This window comes from Suricata suricatta, chromosome 6 (genome assembly GCF_006229205.1).
Source record: "Suricata suricatta isolate VVHF042 chromosome 6, meerkat_22Aug2017_6uvM2_HiC, whole genome shotgun sequence".
Lineage (NCBI taxonomy): Eukaryota > Metazoa > Chordata > Mammalia > Carnivora > Herpestidae > Suricata > Suricata suricatta.
This window is the reverse complement of record NC_043705.1, coordinates 35,846,645-35,864,117: the sequence shown is the minus strand read 5'-3', so window position 1 is coordinate 35,864,117 and position 17,473 is coordinate 35,846,645.

Below are 17,473 nucleotides of genomic sequence, written 5' to 3'. Positions count from 1 at the left end.
CTCACCATACTTCCCAATCCCTCTTTTGGAAGATACGTGCCATGGTATGGATGTTTAAGTCCTCCCCAAATTCCCACGCTGGAATCCTACCACCCAATCTGATGGTGTTAGGTGGTGGGGCCTTTGGGAGGTCACAGTGGTGGGGTCATGAAGGTGCTCTGGATGTGGAAGGTCAGGTGCCAGCAAGGTCCGGTTCTGGGGAAGGCTGACTTCCAGGGTGCTGACCACTGAAAGTATTGTGTCCTCCTGTGGTAGGTGGTGCTGGGGGAGCTCTGTGCAGTACCACCCAACTGTGAAAGAAATGCAGTAGACTTACGTGCACTTACACGCTACCTATCTCTAACATGTATTGTACTAGAAAAAAAGCAAGATGAAGAGTTGTATATGTGGTATAATAAAAAAAATAATGCTTTGTACTTTTATACACACATTTGAATGACAGAAATTGCCAGTTGCCTTCTCTATCCCTGTTTTTTCCTAACAGAACCATGATTTTATTTATTGTAGCAATTAATGTGGCTGAAAGACTACAATTCCCAGCATCCCTTGCAATTATATCCTAATGACTCAGTACTGGTCCATGAGATCTAGTCAGAAGTAAGTGCAAGTGAGACCTTCCTACCTTCCTTCCACGTCTGGTCTTGGATGTGGACAGAATGAATGCTTTTGCCCCAATATTGGGCCAGCAGGGGACCCTGAGGACGGAGAAGCTGAACAGGGGATGGCAGACTGGTGCCTGGATCCTTGCGGACACCATGCCAGCCGGGGACTGCCTGCATCCAGACTTCCCTTATGTGACAAAGAAACTTCTAACTTACTGAAGCTATTTTTACTTGAGTTTCCCTATTATAGGCAGCCAAATCTAAATCCTAAGCAACACAGAAGCCAAACCCAACTGTCTGCAAAGATGCACACTCGACTCATTTCAGTTATCGTCTCTGCGGAAAGGAGAGCATGCCTGCAGTTCCAGAAAGAAGTCCAAGGGAAATGCAGCTCTTTCCTATTTCATTTCTTTGAAACCATTCATGTCTCTGTACAGCTAAGAATGGAGATTCAAATAAAAGGGTACCATCCATGGTCAATGAAAGCGAGACAATGAGGCAGAGTCCGAGGCAGCTGGCAGGGCTCGGGGCCTCAGGTGCCCCGGAGCTGCTTCTCACCGGGTTGCTGGGAGGAAGCCGCAGGAGGGCAGGGCCGGTTCAGCAACCACCTCCCCAGGGCGCTCTTCCCCACACTGTCAGCTAAGTACCCCCTCCAGACACACTGCACCTGCGGACTGACCGCCAGAACCACCCAGCAGGCAGCAAGCCTGGTTCCTTCCAGATAAAAATGAACCCCAGCTGAGATATTCACGGGGCTTTGTCGTCGCTAAATCATTGGATCCCAGAAGGTGAGAGTTAGGTTCATTTACTTTCCCTGTCAGAAGGGCTTTGTCTTCCACCACCACTGTCTCTAAGTCAGGAGGGAGGCGTATGGATGTAACAAAGATGATGTCATGTCGACTTCTCCTGGACAGGAAGAGCGATGCCCTCCAATTCCATCCTGAGTCAGCCAAGGGCCCAGGAAGAAAGCCTGACTTACATATTCTGCTGGTCTTACCGTAGCTCTCCAACCAACAGAGATTAGGAAAGCTAACAGGTTACGTCGCTAATATTTTATATCCACATTCAACTCGCGTTCACCAACTTTAGATTACGTATTAGCAAAATCAGCAAGACGGGGCAGACATGAAGAGCAAATTTCCTGATTTCAACATGTCTGATCTCTTTTGTTCCAGATTTGGCAAAACCCCAACCATCAACTTCCTCTATGCGCACTCCTGTAAAGCCTCTGTGGGCAGACTGGTATCCTAACAAATCAGCCTCCCCGATCTCCAACAGGCACTGGACCAGACCCTGCAATCCTGCTGTTCCAGAATGACCACGTCTTCACCCCTCCTATTTCTCCAGTCTTCCACCATGGGTCCCCCTCTTGCATGATGATCTCTGTCAGGACAACAGCGCTAGACAGGAACTCCCACATCGGCCACCTCAAATGGATAACCTCCTCTGCACCTATACCCTTACCAGAGCATAGGATGGCCTGGCTCCTATTTGAGGGCAGTGTGCTACACAGGATCTGGATCTGCTACAGGCCTCACCTCACATCTCTCGTGGGACTCATCTTTCCTGGGCCTCTCCACCTATGCCCACTCCACATCCACTCTAAGTAAAAGAGGGGGGGGTGTTGTTCATAGGAGATGGGGTATCAGGGAGAGCTTCCCAGAGCAAGCAATGCTGGAAAGATCCGAAGGGTGAGGAACCGTTAGTTGGGGGACAGGAGCACCAGAATATTCCAGGGAGTGGGACCTTTGATGTTCTCAGGCCCTATGAGAGAACAGAGAGATCACACAGTGCTTTCAAATTAACCTGTTAGAATCACTCATGTATTCTTACTGGCGAAAATAAATCCTGAAGAAGCAAAGTCTTCCCAACACTTTCTTAGCAACCAAGTCATCTTCATCTGGGAGCTATTTTCGTCTGCTCGGCCTGTGGTAACAAAACCCACAGACTGGGTGGGTTGTAAACAGAAAATTAGTTCTCCCAGTTCTGGAGGCCGGCAATCCATTAGCAGGGCACCGGCATGGTCGGATGAAGGTGCCTTTCCTGATCACAGAGCTCTCCTCATGGTCAGGGCAGTCATCACATTCAGGAGAGTTCCACTCTCAGGATCTAATCACTACCCCAAGGCCATGCCTCCCAATACCCTCACCTTGAGAGTTACGATTTCAGCATGAGTTCGGCGGGGGGTGGAACATAAACACTGAGATCATAGCAGTAGCTAATAAATAACATGTGGCTATTTTAATTAAAATTAATTTAACTAAATTTAAACTATTTAACAATTTAATTGAAATTAAAAGTTTAGTTAAAAATTAAAACCAAGCATCTAGTTCCTTAACTGCACTAGCCCATTTATATTGGGCAGTGTAAAGGGAGAGCATTTCCATCATCACAGAGAGTACTGGGGGGGGGGGGCGCCTGGGTGGCTCAGTCGGTTAAGCGTCCAGCTTTGGCTCAGGTCATGATCTCACAGTTCGTGGGTTCTAGCCCCCGTGTCAGGCTCTGTGCTGCTTCGGATTCTGTGTCTCCCTCTCTCCCTGACCCTCCCCTGCTTGAGCTGCCTCTCTCCGTCTCTCAAAAATAAAAAACATTAAAAAATTAAAAAAAAAAAAAGTACTACCAGATGTTGCAGGTCTAGACCACTGGAAACAAAGAGTGGATACGAGATTCATGACATTTATTTGATTTTATTTTTAACTGTATTGTTTGGGTTAATTATACGAAGAACCGTAAACTGATGGTCCTTGGTGAACATTACACATTTAGTGATCAATATTCTTCTATGAACTTGTTAAGAAATGCGGTTTTCCCTACAAGTAGTTTCCCCCAAGCAGTTTCCAAGTTACAAATTCACAATCCTTGGAAGATAACTATTTAAGCCAACCACTCAATACTACAAGTTCTTCACCCATTTTAAGTGAACACTTACAAATTCACCTTTCTGCTGAAAAAGGCGATGGGTAAAGATTTCAGTCAAATTTTATGTTTCCCAGCAGCACTAATCTTATCCTTCGCTTATGTCTCTAAAGGATAAAGAATAACCTGAATTCAAAATTACTTGTGTCATTATCTTTACTCAGTATTTCTCATCATGTGCCATAGAACTTGTTGCCTGTGTTTTCAACTCTAAAGCCGTCTTGGGGGGGGTTTTAATAGTTTTGTTCCAAAGCTGTGAGGTCAAGAAAATGTGATAAATACGTAGCCAGGTGGCTGGAGGGCAAAGTGAAGGCCATGGTTAAGATCAAGCCGGAGGAGCAGGCATGGGCCGGGCTATGGAGAGTTTACCTTGAAACTAATGGGCAGGAAGAAGCCACTCAAGTATTTCAAGAACAAGAGTAATAACGAACACAGAAGCAGGAAAAACTTGGATCAAATTCAAGTTTTCAAAAGAAGACTCTGGATGCTGTGTGGAGAAAAAGAACAAAGAACAGTCTGGAACAGGCCAAAGTAAATGCACACAGACCCCTTGGGAGGCTGTGCATCAGAACTTGAAGGCAGGCGCCGGGTCACCAGCCAGAGGGTCACGGCACTTCCCCAGTGCTATGTCAAGAAACTACACCAACACGTGTACAAGTAGTCACAGCGAAGCAAGACAGAAGACTTGAAAGACAAACAATCCCACAAACCTGGAGTGCGTGGTCATTCCTGCAAGGGTAAGCTTATTACAAATACTACTTATTATAAACACTGATTAATACTCAAGAAAAGAATTTGTTCAAGGAGAATTTTTTACATATAGGCAGCTCAACTTCTATCTCGAGATTCCAAAACAAAAATTTATGATCACCCTAAAATTTTAATCCCAGTAGGATTAAAGACTCCATGACTTTCCCTGAAATATTAAAGCAACTCTTCCCTTTTTTTTTTCTCTATTCCACACTCCTCCCTTATAAAGAAATATGACGGTAATTTCCTTTTCTAAGAAGAGACAGGGAAGTGTGGGCCATTTATAATCCTAGGATTGTTGGCAGTCCACAGTGCAAATTCAGCCCACTAATGTGCCTTTTTTATCTGAATGGTGCTTTCAAAGGAATGAAGAACTGTTTTCCAATTAGCAAATTTCACAGAAAACTGCAATGCTTTCTTCTCTTGAAAAATCACAAGATCTTACAACGAGGGAGCTTTCTTCAAATGAGGCAACCATCAGCGAGCAACAAAATGCAAGCTGGACCTTTCAGACCCAGAAAACCGCTCCAGTTCGCGAAGATCTCCACTACCCACATGCAACCTAGATATCTGAATTCACACCCCATTTGTGTGATAAGCAGCAAGGTACTTTATTCGCCTGCCCTCTGCTGGCAAATCCATGCAACTGCACAAAACTACCACAATCGGTCTGCTGATTACCATCTGCAATTAGGTCAGCCTCTCAAAAACAAAATTCTCTTCCACCATATTCCTGAACTCCTTCTACCATCCAAAGACATGCATCCAAGAAATACAAAACTGAATTTGACTTTAACAGACAACCGTTTAGAAAGTGAAGAAGCACATCGTGGGATCAAGACCCTCTACCAACTCTGTACTGGCAGCCGAAGGCCTGCTTAGGATTCTCTTTCTCTTGCTCTGTGCCCCTCCCTGACTTGTGCTTTTTCTTTCTCTCTTTTTTTTTTTTTGCATGATTCTTTACGTATTTACTTATTTTTGAGAGACAGAGACAGTGTGAGCAGGGGAGGGTCAGAGAGAGAGAGGGAGACACAGATCTGAAGCAGGCTCCAGGCTCTGAGCTGTCAGCACAGGGTCCAACACGGGGCTCGAACCCATGAACCGTGAGATCATGACCTGAGCCGAAGTCAGACACTTAAACGACTGAGCCACCCAGGCACCCCTTTCTTTTTCTCTTAAACAGACATTTTTTTAAAAAGTGAACAGCAGTAACACCAAATACATTTAAAATGCTCTCCTATTAAGTGAAAAGACCACTCATAGAAGAGGAGAAAATATTTGCTGAAGAACATAAGAGTCTAGTATTTAGAGTATCTAAGGAACATTTTTAACTTAATAAGAAATAACCCATATTTAAAATAGATAAATTATTTGAAGAGATATTTCCTCAAAGACATGCAAACAGCCAATGAACACAAGAAGAGATCTTCAACAACACTAGTCATTTGGGAAATGCAGATCAAAGCCACACTGAGTACTACTTGATACCCACTCTAATGGATCAACAAAAAAATAAACAGCAACAAGTGTTGGCAAAATGGTCATAGTTAGAAAGGTTTTCTCTCTGCCCAATTAAAAAGAGAACACCAATGTTTTCTTCTAGTTACTTGTATAGCTTTAGTCATTACATTGAGCTCTCTGATCCATTTGGAGTTCATTCGTGCTTCTGGTCGAAGGGCTGAATCTAATCTTTTTCAAATGGCTACACAGTTGTCCCAACACCGCTTATTTAAAAAAAAAAAAAAAAAAACATATTTTCCCCAGTGATTTGAGGCACTATTTAGCGTATACCAGGTTTTTCTATGTAAGTGAGGCAATTCTTAGTTTTCTACACCAACCACTGGTCTATCTGCATGCCAGTATCATGTGTTAAATTTCAGTATCTTTTATCATACAAAGATACATCTCTATGTTTTTGAACTGGTTTTTTTTTTTTTTTTAGAGAGAGGGAGAGAGAAGGAAAGAGAGAGAGCAAGGGAGGAAAGGGACAGAGAGAGTCTTAGTCAGGCTCCATTCCCAGCATGGAGCCCGTTGCCAGGCTCTCCGGATCGGATCGTGAGATCATGACATGAGACACGACCAAGAGTCAGGCTTGAGTGACATAAGCCACCCACGTGCCCCTTATTTTGTTTTTCTTCTTACTAATGTAAATGGGATTTTTTTCATCTGTTCTATGTACTAACTGGTTCTTATTCATGTACATCATGCATTTTCAATGAGAGCACTATTGCCTCTCAAAAGAGAAAAGTTGCTTTAGGGAGAAATAAAAAATGGTATTTCAATGGTTTGTGGATCTCCAAAGGGTCACAGTAAACAATGTCCAGTATATTGTGTTAAGGTTTGGTCTCAGTTCTGTCACAGTGTCTTGTAAATTCTGTAGTATATTTATTGTGTTTCTTTCCCTACTTTATCACTTCTTGCTTTTTAAAAATTTAGGTATTTAGGAAGGCTGGGGCACCTGGCTGGCTCTATCAGCAGAGCGTATGACTCTTGGTCTCAGGGTCATGAGTTCAAGCCCCACATTGGGTGTAGAGCTTACTTAAAATAAAATATAAAATAAAATAGTAAAAAAAAAAAAGTTGTTCTCTTACTACAGTTAAGATTTGTGAAGAAAATGCAGTATTATTTCGTTTGCATAACAAAGCCTTGATTCCCCCCCCCAAAATAGTCAGTACAAAATAACTACCCCCTATCTTCCTGCATATGATTAAAGCCCATCGATTTGGTCCTCAAGTTTCGAGAGCAATACTGCACGTAGTCACTCCAGAGACAGCGATGCTGAACCTTGTGTCACAATAGGATCCTCAAAGTAGCCGTCACGGGAAAGGGCTCGAGCAGGGGACCCCCCTTCCCAGGCCTGCCCAATCCGCACGCAAACCTTTTGTAGCCCACTGCAACCTAACGCACTTCGACAGCCCTGTTTTATTTTTATTTCTTATGTTTTTCGGCTTCCCTGCCCATTGTGGTGCTTGAATTCACGACCCCAAGAGCGAGAGTAGCATGCTCCACTGACTGAGCCAGCCAGGCGCCCCTGACAGTTCTATTCTGAAAGACATTTATTGGATTAGAGATTTCTGCTCTATTTTTACCACCATTCTCCTCTCTCTAGAAGACAAAATATGACAGGAAAGCCAAGCCCTGCTTTGATCCCACCCTGCAAGTTAATCACCGCATCCCTAACTAGCAGCAGAACTGCCCAAGAATGTAAAATGCCAAATATTTTGCAGGGCAAGTGGGAATCTAAAGGTAATTGCCAAGCGGACCTAATCAAAGACTCCGGTGGAAATACGATCCACCCCACAGGTGCGTACAACCAATCCAAATTAGCCAAGCCAAGAATTATAAGTCTCACAGGATTGTTTCGTGCATTTCAGGTACAACCTGGGATCCCAGCAGAGCTCTGTCCCGTTAAGCAATTAATCAATCTCAAAAACCAGTTTGTCTTCAACTACTTCTAGTTGCGTACCATGACTGTACTTCAGTCTTTTTAACCACCAGTTTCTGGGAGTCCCTGAGACGCTTTCAGGAGACCCAGGAGGTTGAAACTCTTTTCTATCAACACTAAAACGTTATTTGCCTTTCTTACTCTCACATCCTCCTGCGTGTGCAGCGGAGTGTTCTAGAATCTACATGATGGATGATACTTCAACAGACGGAATGAGAAGGAGATAGGAGAATCCAGCTCTCTGTTGAACCAGGTACTAAAGAGATTTTTCAAAGACATAGAACATCCCACGGTGCTCACCGGAATTTATTTGTTTCAGAAAGTGTGGTTATTTCTTAGGTGCCTGGGTGGCTGAGGCAGGTAAGCACCCAATTCTTGATTTTGGGCTCAGGTCATGATCCCAGGGCCAAGAGATCAAGCCCTTCACCAGACTCCGTGCTGAATGTGGAGCGTGCCTACGCATCTCTCCCTCAGACTGCCTTGGTTAAGCGTCCAGCCTGAGCTCAGGTCATGATCTCATGCTCCCGAGTCTGAGGCGGGCACTGTGCTGACGGCTCAGAGCCCGGAGCCTGCTTTGGATTCTGTCTCTGTGTCTCTCTGTCTGTCTGTCTCTCTCTCTCTCTCTGCCCCTCCCCTGCTTGTGCTCTGTCTCTGTCTCTCAAAAATAAACATTAAAAAAAATTTTTAAAGCCTTGGTAATAAATCATTTAGTTAATAAAAAAATAAAAAGAATCTCGCCCTGTTCCTCCCCTGTGAGCACATGTGCGTGCACACCAAACACGTACTCTCTCTCCAAAAAAATTCTTTTCATATGATTTCTTATAAAAATTGTTACTTGTATAAGTAATGGGTCGTTACCTTTAAATGAATTAATATCTAAAATTTTTCTCAGCTTTAGCTTCTAGTAAGGTCCATTTAAGACTGGTATAACCCACATCAACAAAAACTCTGAGGGGGCCTCAATAATTTTTCAGAGCATGAAGGGATGAGGGCTCAGTCAGTTGAGCATTCAACCTCAGCTCAGGTCATGATCTTGCAGTCTGTGAGTTCAAGCCCCATGTTGAGCTCTGTGCTGACGGCTCAGAGCCTGGAGCTTGCTTTGGATTCTGTGTCTCCTTCTTTTTGTTCCTTTTTTTGTTCTCTTTTTGTTCACTCTCTGTCTCTCTCTGTCTCTCACAAATAAACATAAAAGAAAGAGAGACTGTGTAAATGGGTCCTCAGATCAATAAGTTTCAGCATCACTGTGTGAAATAGACTTCCTGTTGTTTATTAGATTAAGCAAGCTCTCTGAAAGCTGACTTCATCTTAAATAATCTTTTTTGCACCCCTAATGAAAAGAGGGGTCAGGTTGAGAATTCAACCCTCAAAGCTCCCTGCAGACCTCAGTGCACCGCCCCTACGTGCCAGCCCTCCAGTGGGCAGGTCTTCTTCCACGGGGGCACTTCCACCTCGCCCACTGGCTCAAGGGCTGTGCCGTAGGAGGACTGCAATCATCACACCCATCGTTTTTCCCACGGGTGAGCTTTCACCACTTGTCAGCCTGGAGTTTCTCATTACGAGGAGCCTTGAACAGGGCCTGGAATGTGTTGGCACCCACGAGGAATGTTTGCTGGTCCCCCTCACTCACAGTTGAGGACAGGGAGGCACCAGTTACTTGTTCAAGCGCACACAGCAGCTACCACACAGCAGAGCCACGATTCCAACCCCGCTCTCCTCAGTGTCAAGTCCAAGAGCCAAGCATTTCTGCTGCATGCCAGTCTTTCTCACACTTCATGGTATAGACAAATCCTCTGACGTTCTTGGTAAATGCAGATTCTGACTCAGGGAGTCGGGGGGGGGGGGGGGGGGGGGGGGGGGGGGGGGACCTGGGAGTCTGCGTTTCTAACAAGCTCCCAAGAAGGCCAAAGCTGCTAGTACTCAATGCACAGCTTAGAAGACTGTGCCCCGGCCCTCTCGGAAGCATCTTTAACCTTTTTTTAATCTCCGCGTTCATTTCCCTCTGTCTGTATTGAGATGTCTTTAACCCAGTAAAACCTGTTTTTCATCTTTGCCCCCGTCACCAAAGGCCCTCACTTTCCTTCAACTCCTGTTTTTGTCAGTCGTTCACGGGCCCACAAACCACCTTTTCTCCATCGCTGAACCAGTACTTCGAGCTGTCACCAGGGGGCGCTGCCTGCTCACCAGTACTGCAGGCTCAACATCCGTCTCCTTGGTCGAGAGGAGTTACGGAATTGTGCGATCCACAAACTTATTGTTAAAAATGGATGGGAACTGGGAAAAACAAATTGCAGGTGGTGACCAGAAGTATAGGTCTTAAACAGCACAAATTAAACGGCAATAGACATTAGGAAGGGTGCAAAAGGCAGTAGGAACCATCTGGCCTGAGTGCAGGCTTGATGATAGTCAGCTGTGTTTGTCTCAGTAAGATAAAAAACAAGATTAAGAACTTGCCTGATTCTGGGGCATCTGGCTGGCTCAGCGGGTAGAGCAGGCAACCTTGCTCTCAGGGTCGTGAGTTCAAGTTCCATGTTGTGTGTAGAGCTTCATTAAAGAAAAAGAAAAAAATTGTTTGATTCCAGGACATATATCAAATATTCTTTCTAAAGACAAGTTACTGGGTATTTTATAATACTTATAAATGGCACTCTGAACAGAGCTCTGCCTCATTTTCCATAGATCATCTCCACACACACTTCAGGTATAAAAGCCCCTTACACCACCATGTTACACAGTAAGAAAGATTCGCTCCTGATGGAATCTAGGAAAATCCCATTCACAACTGTATACATATATGTAATTTATTTGTAAATATGCATTAAGAAATATATCGAAAGTAATATTAAAGGAGAAAACCAAAATGGGAGGCGTCACAATCCCAGACTTTAGCCTCCACTACAAAGCTGTCATCATCAAGACAGTATGGTATTGGCACAAAAACAGGCACATGGACCAATGGAATAGAATAGAAAGCCCAGAACTGGGCCCACAAATGTATGGCCAACTAATCTTTGACAAAGTAGGAAAGAGTATTCGATGGAAAAAAGACTGCCTCTTTAGCAGGTGGTGCTGGGAGAACTGGACAGCAACATGCAAAAGAATTAAACTAAACCACCTTCTTACACCATACACAAAAATAAACTCAAAATGGCTGAACGACCTGAATGTGACACAGGAAACCATCAAAACCCTAGAGGAGAAAGCAGGAACCAACCTACTCGACCTCAACTGCAGCAATTTCTTACCTGATATATCTCCAAACACCAGGGAATCATGAACTATTGGGACCTCATCACAATAAAAATCTTCTGCACGGCAAAGGAAACAATAAATTAAGCTTATAGGCAACTGACAGAGTGGGAAAAGATAGTTGCAAATGACACATCAGATAAAGGGCTAGGATCCAAAGTCTATAAGGAACTCACCAAACTCCACACCCAAAAAACAATCCAGTGAAGTGAATAGACACTTCTCCAAAGAGGGCATCCAGATGGCTAATAGACATATAAAATGATGCTCAACATCACTTATCATCAAGGAAATACAAATCAAAACCACACCGAGATACCACCTCACACCAGTCAGAGTGGCTAAAATGAACAAATCAAGAGACTCTGGATGCTGGCAAGGGTGTGGAGAGACGGGCACCCTCCTACACTGTTGGTGGGAATGCAAACTGGTGCAGCCGCTCTGGAAAACAGTGTGGGGGTTCCTCAAAAAACTATCCATAGAACTCCCTTATGACCCAGCAATAGCATTGCTAGGAATTTACCCAAAGGATACAGGAGTGCTGGTTGATGCGTAGGGGACATGTACCCCAATGTTCATAGCAGCACTGTCAACAAAAGCCAAAACATGGGAAAAGCCTAAATGTCCATCACCTGATGAGTGGATCAAGAAGATGTGGTATATACACACAATGGAGTACTACATGGCAGTGAGAAAGAATAAAATCTGGCCATTTGTAGCAATGTGGATGGAACTCGAGGGTGTCATGCTGAATGAAATGTCAGGCAGAGAAGGACAGATACCATATGTTTTCACTCCTAGGTGGAACAGGAAAAATTTAACAGAGGACCATGAGGGTGGGAAAGGGGAAAAAAATAGTTGAGAGGGAGGGAGGCAAGCCACAAGAGACTTAAATACTAAGAACAAACTGAGGGTTGATGGGGTTGTGGGGAGGGAAAATGGTCATGGAGGAGGGCATTTGTTGGGATGAGCACGGGGTGTTATATGGAAACCAACTTGACAATAAACTATAAAAAATAAAAAGAAAAAAAAGAAATATATCGAAGGGTCTTCACCAAACAATTGTTTTAGAGTAAGCAGGGCTGAAGGGAAACTCCAAGAGAAAACATCATCACAGGAGAAATAAGTAATTCATTTCAAGCACATAGACAGTGTCTATTGCACACATTTCACCAGTCCACAGGAGCTGATCCCGCACCTTCCTTTGATAATTCATTACCTAGGATTACTGTTATTAGAAAGAAAATTTACTTTGGAGACGTATTAAGCCTTTAGAGCCAAAGACAGACAATGTGGCATCAAATCCCAGGTCTATCACTTACTGACCACCTGACTTTGAGTTGGTTGCTTCATGAAATGCAATGCTCACAATGAAGTGGGCAAAGGCCTGGTAATGGATGATGTGAAGAATTCAAGGATTCAGTATTCAATTGTCCAGGTGATTCTAGTACCCACATAACACAGGAAATGCAAATGACCTTAGCAAGATTTAAACCAGTTCAATGATCTCCAGTGTCACTTGGCATTTATGGGTAAAAATGGCTCTTTATTTTAAATGGTTTTTAAATGTTTGTTTATTTTTGAGAGAGAGAGAAAGAGGGCACTAGTGGAGGAGGCGCAGAGAGAGAGAGGGAGACACAGAATCTGAAGCAGGCTCCAGGCTCTGAGCTGTCAGCACAGAGCCTGACGCGGGGCTCAAACTCATGAACTGCAAGAACATGACCTGAGCCAAAGTCAGACTCTCAACTGACTGAGCCACCTAGGTGCCCCAAGAATGGCTCTAAATAATTGCTAATTCTGGTTTTAAGTAATGAATATTTCCAAAGTTGATGGGAATGGCCTGACTTTGATCAGTGTCATGAGATCCTAAATAAGTCCTTTCCCCCAAACATACACTGTCTCTACAAACCTAGAACACCCATCACTTGGCAGGCAGAGTACTTCCACCAGGACATCCATCTTTAGAGGGAACAGTCAGCTAACAACCGCCAAGACAGTTCTATCAAAGACTGGGACACAATGGCTACACATCTCCACTGCCTTTTCTCAGGACACCTCAAGTCCTGTTTTACTGTCATCTTTCACCCAAAAGCACATCCTTCTCAGTAGCATTTTTAAAAGCTGTCAACCACCATTCCTCAAATAGAATTTTATTTTAAAATTTTTTTTAATGTTTTATTTCTCTTTGAGACAGAGAAAGAGCACGAGCAGGGAGGGGCAGAGAGAGAGGGAGACACAGAATCCAGAGCAGGCTCCAGGCTCTGAGCTGTCAGCACAGAGCCCAACTCAGGCCTTGAACTCATGAACGCGAGATCATGACCTGAGCTGAAGTCCGGAGGCTTAACTGACTGAGCCACCCAGGCACCCCTCAAATAGAATTTTAAACCAAATAGAATATGATGCTTGAAAGTAAAGTAATTATATGAAGGGGTGCCTGGGTGGCTCAGTTGGGTAAGCCTCCGACTTCAGCTCAGGTCATGATCTCATGGTTCATTGTTGGGCTCGGTGCTGACAGCTCAGAGCCTGGAGCCTGCTTCGGATTCTGTGTCTTTGTCTCTCTTTCTGTCCCTCCCCCTCACTCTCATGCTCTCTTGCTCTCAAAAATAAATGAATATTTAAAAATTTTTTAATTTAAATAAAAATTTTAAAAAATAATTACATGGACCAGGACTTGGGTCAATTTGAATGATACATAAAAGAGTTGTGCTGTCCAGTGTAGAAGCCACTAGCCATGTGTGACCATTTCTATTTAAATAATTTAAATCAAATAAATTTTAAAATCCAGTCCCTCAACTATCCTCACAGCATTTCAAGTGCTCAAATGCTACATGTAGCTAGCGGCTACCATATTGGAAAGTGTGGAGTAGAATATTACCATCATCACAGGGAGTACTGTTGGATACATTGATATCAAGGTGACCACGTTTATATCAAGGTGACCAGGTTTATCATTTCATAAAGTGTTTTGAAGAACACTCACCTGGTAAAATGCTATCATCTTGTCTAAATTAATCTGGAAAATTCTGCATCCATGCCCCCAGCCTGACAATGTATCAGAGTAAAAATAAAGACCAAAAAAACCCCAATGTATCAGAATAGTAACATCATGGAGCCTCAAGACTCAAGCTTTACCATCAGATCGGAGTTTGAACTCTAACTCTGCCACTATTAGCAGTGTGACCTTGACCAAGTTACCTACCATTGAACTTCAGTTTCTTCATTTGATACATGGGGAAAAACTGAATTCCTTAGTGTTGTCATGATAACAAAATGAAGTGATACATGTAAAATTATCGAAGAGCTTCACAAATACAAAAGTTTAGCAAATATAGGCCCTAACAGTTACTTTCTGAAGTGCAGAGAAGCCCTATTTAACTTTGCTTAGTCCAGCATTTCCCAAATTCACAACCACCAAACTTCTTTAAGAACACATGGAAGAGAGGGGCGCCTGGGTGGCTCAGTCGGCTAAGCGTCCAACTCCAGCTCAGGTCATGAGAGGCCACCAGAGAGGCCTATGCCCTGGCAACCTGTGCATATCTGCCTTACAGGGCAAAAAAGACATTTCAGATGTGACTGAGGTAAGGATTTTGAGATGAGAAGACGACCCTGGATTACCCAATGGACCCAATGTAATCACAGGGTCCTTTACATGAGGGAGGCAGTAGGCTCAGAGTCAGAGAACTTGTGATAACAAAAGCCAGCGTCAGAGGGGTGTTTTGGGAGAGATGCTGTTCTGCTGGCTTTGCAGGTGGAGGAGAGCCCAGGAGCCAAGGAGCGCAGACACCTGCTAGAAGCTGCCCAAGACCAGGAAATGGAGTCTCTCCTACAGCCCCCAGAAGGAATGCAGCCCTGCTGACACATGTGATTTTAGGACTTTTCATTACTCCAGGACTGTAGGATGGTTGATTGTTTTAAGACACTAAGTTCATGGTTATTTATTACAGCAGGAATAAGTAACTAATACAGAATACCTGAAAACATCTCTCAAGCTACTAATGTCCCCTTGTGAGGCGTATCTGGCGGGAAGAGCTGGATCCAGAATCAGGATTCCAGGGTCCAGCTCAGTTCAGCAACTAAGTTTTCTTAGTTCAACTACTCTCAGTTCAAAATCTCTGGGGTGCTTCAGTTTCTTCTACCAAATGATGGCATTATCAACTCCTTTACCTAATTTTAAATGTTTCCTGACAGTAAAAATGATAAACCTATTTCATGAAAGTAACTCCAACTTGCTTATTTCAACTTTTGTCAATTACAAGTATGGGTGGGGGTTGAGGGTGGATAAAATAATGCAGAAGGTAGAAAAGTTTTAGAAGAATGTCCTGAACTTTCATCAGGGATTTAGAACGAGAGGCTGAGAAAGCTTAATTTTTCATATGTTAATGCACTCAGCAGCAAAGCCAGAACGTTCTGTATACCCAGAACGAAATATTTCAAATCAAGTTCTTGCCTTCCTTCTCCCTCCCTCCATCCAAACATCCTTTCTTTCAAAGATATGGAGTATGATATTCAGTTATTAAGAACATTTAATAATTTTTTTTAACTTTTTTCCCCTCCCAAGGATAAACATAGAAGGACAAAACCTCTAGATCACAAGAACGGCCTCTCCCATTTTAAAAAGACGAATCCCAGACTCAGGGATGGCAAAGGAGCCGAGTACCGCATCTCTGAATACTGCACACTCCCTCCCCTGCTCGGGAGGGCTGGGGTGACTGCCGATGCCCGGCGCCACCTGCTGGACTTGACGGGAACAGCTCTCTAGTCAGTGCCCAGGAATCCATCCCATCAGGGCCGTCAAGAAGGTGGATAGACTAAAATACAAGAAACCACTGAATTGTACACTTGGAGTGGATTGTATGGTTTGTGAATCATAGCTCTGTAAAGTTCTTTTTAAAAAGAAGGTAAAATAGGGGCGTCTGGGTCGCTCAGTCGGTTAAGCATCCGGCTTCAGCTCAGGTCATGATCTCACGGTTTGGGGGTTCGAGCCCTGCATCAGGCTCTGTGCTGACAGCTCAGAGCCTGGAGCCTGCATCAGAGTCTGTGTCTCTCTCACTCTCTGACCCTCCCCTGTTCCCACTGTCTCTGTCTCTCAAAAATAAAAGAACATAAAAAAAATTTTTAATAAAATAAAAAGAAGGTAAAATAAATGGACATCAATGGAATTTTGACTTTTGTTTATTAAACTAGATTTTCCTCTGCATGTTGGGACGCGTCATTCCCTCAGGACCCACCACAAATCATATCCTACAACAACAAGATCGCTGTAGCCAGGGATGGGCTGACTGTGTCCAAAGCAGTATTCTGGGCCCAAATAAATATTTTGGTCTTTTACTTGCTGAGAAGACTATTCTCCTAAAACAATGTGTCCTTATTAAGAAAGAGAGACCTGTGTCATCTTCACTGTGGTGAAGTCAATCCCTAGACAGTGTTCTCCAGGATCTTTTTGACCAAGGCCTCTGATTACATTATGACAAAAATCATAGCTACAATTATCATTCACATTAGAACAATGTAAAAAGAAAACAAACTCTCAGGAAGAAAAAAAAAGTCAAATTAAGCACACCATAATATCAACCACACCTGCGTTTCAGTGGGACTAGGAGTGATGTTTTTCAAAAGCAAGTTTCGACTTCTGCCCAAGCAGGCAAGATGCACCGAACTCCTCATACTCTTACCCTCCTTCACATTTATATCCAAATTTTATCCTCCACTAAATCAAAACATGTATCATCAACCAAAATAAACAAGCCAAAAAGCCATCCATGGCATGAACAAGGGCAAGACAATGTGAAGAACTAGAAGCGTCAGCCCAGCAGCTGGGATTTGGGGACCCCGCTACCCAGGATCCTGTGGCCTCAATACAAGTCATGTCCACGGTCAGAGCACCAGTCTCCCCAGCTGGAAAAGGAAGTTCTGACCCACACAGTGCAAAAGGGCCCCTTTCCGTTGTAACAGTCTTGCTTTTTAGGGGCAGGGTTCAGACCTCACGGTTCCCGGTCTGTGGCATTTGAAATCTATAGACCAGCCATCCCTACAGTGGACTTAAGAGATACCTAAGTAATAGCAGAAACAGAGGGGGTGCTGTCTTGTCAGAGTGGCCACCCAGACCCAGCCAGACCCATTCACCACTTAGAGAGACTGTCACTCAGCTTCTAGCTGCAGCCTGGGAGACACCAGACCCCAAATAATGGGATGTGCCGGACAGGAAGACCCACAGCCAAAGTTACTCCACAGACACAAGATATCAGGAGTCCAAAAAAAATTTAAAAAAAACACACAACCATGGCGCTGAAGAAAGGGAGCCCCAGTGAACCAGAGCCATCCACAAAGAAGAAACACCAACCGTGCATCCTGGCCCTTCCTCAACAGCGGAGTGGGAGAGAGGGGAGAGTAAGGAATCGGGATCCCGGAGGGCTTAAAGAATGCCCGCACAGCCAGAACTGAGCATGCTCAACGACCTCACCAGCTGCTGGTCCACAAAGCCCAGCCGGATCCACTCTGCTCCTCCCAGAGCTTC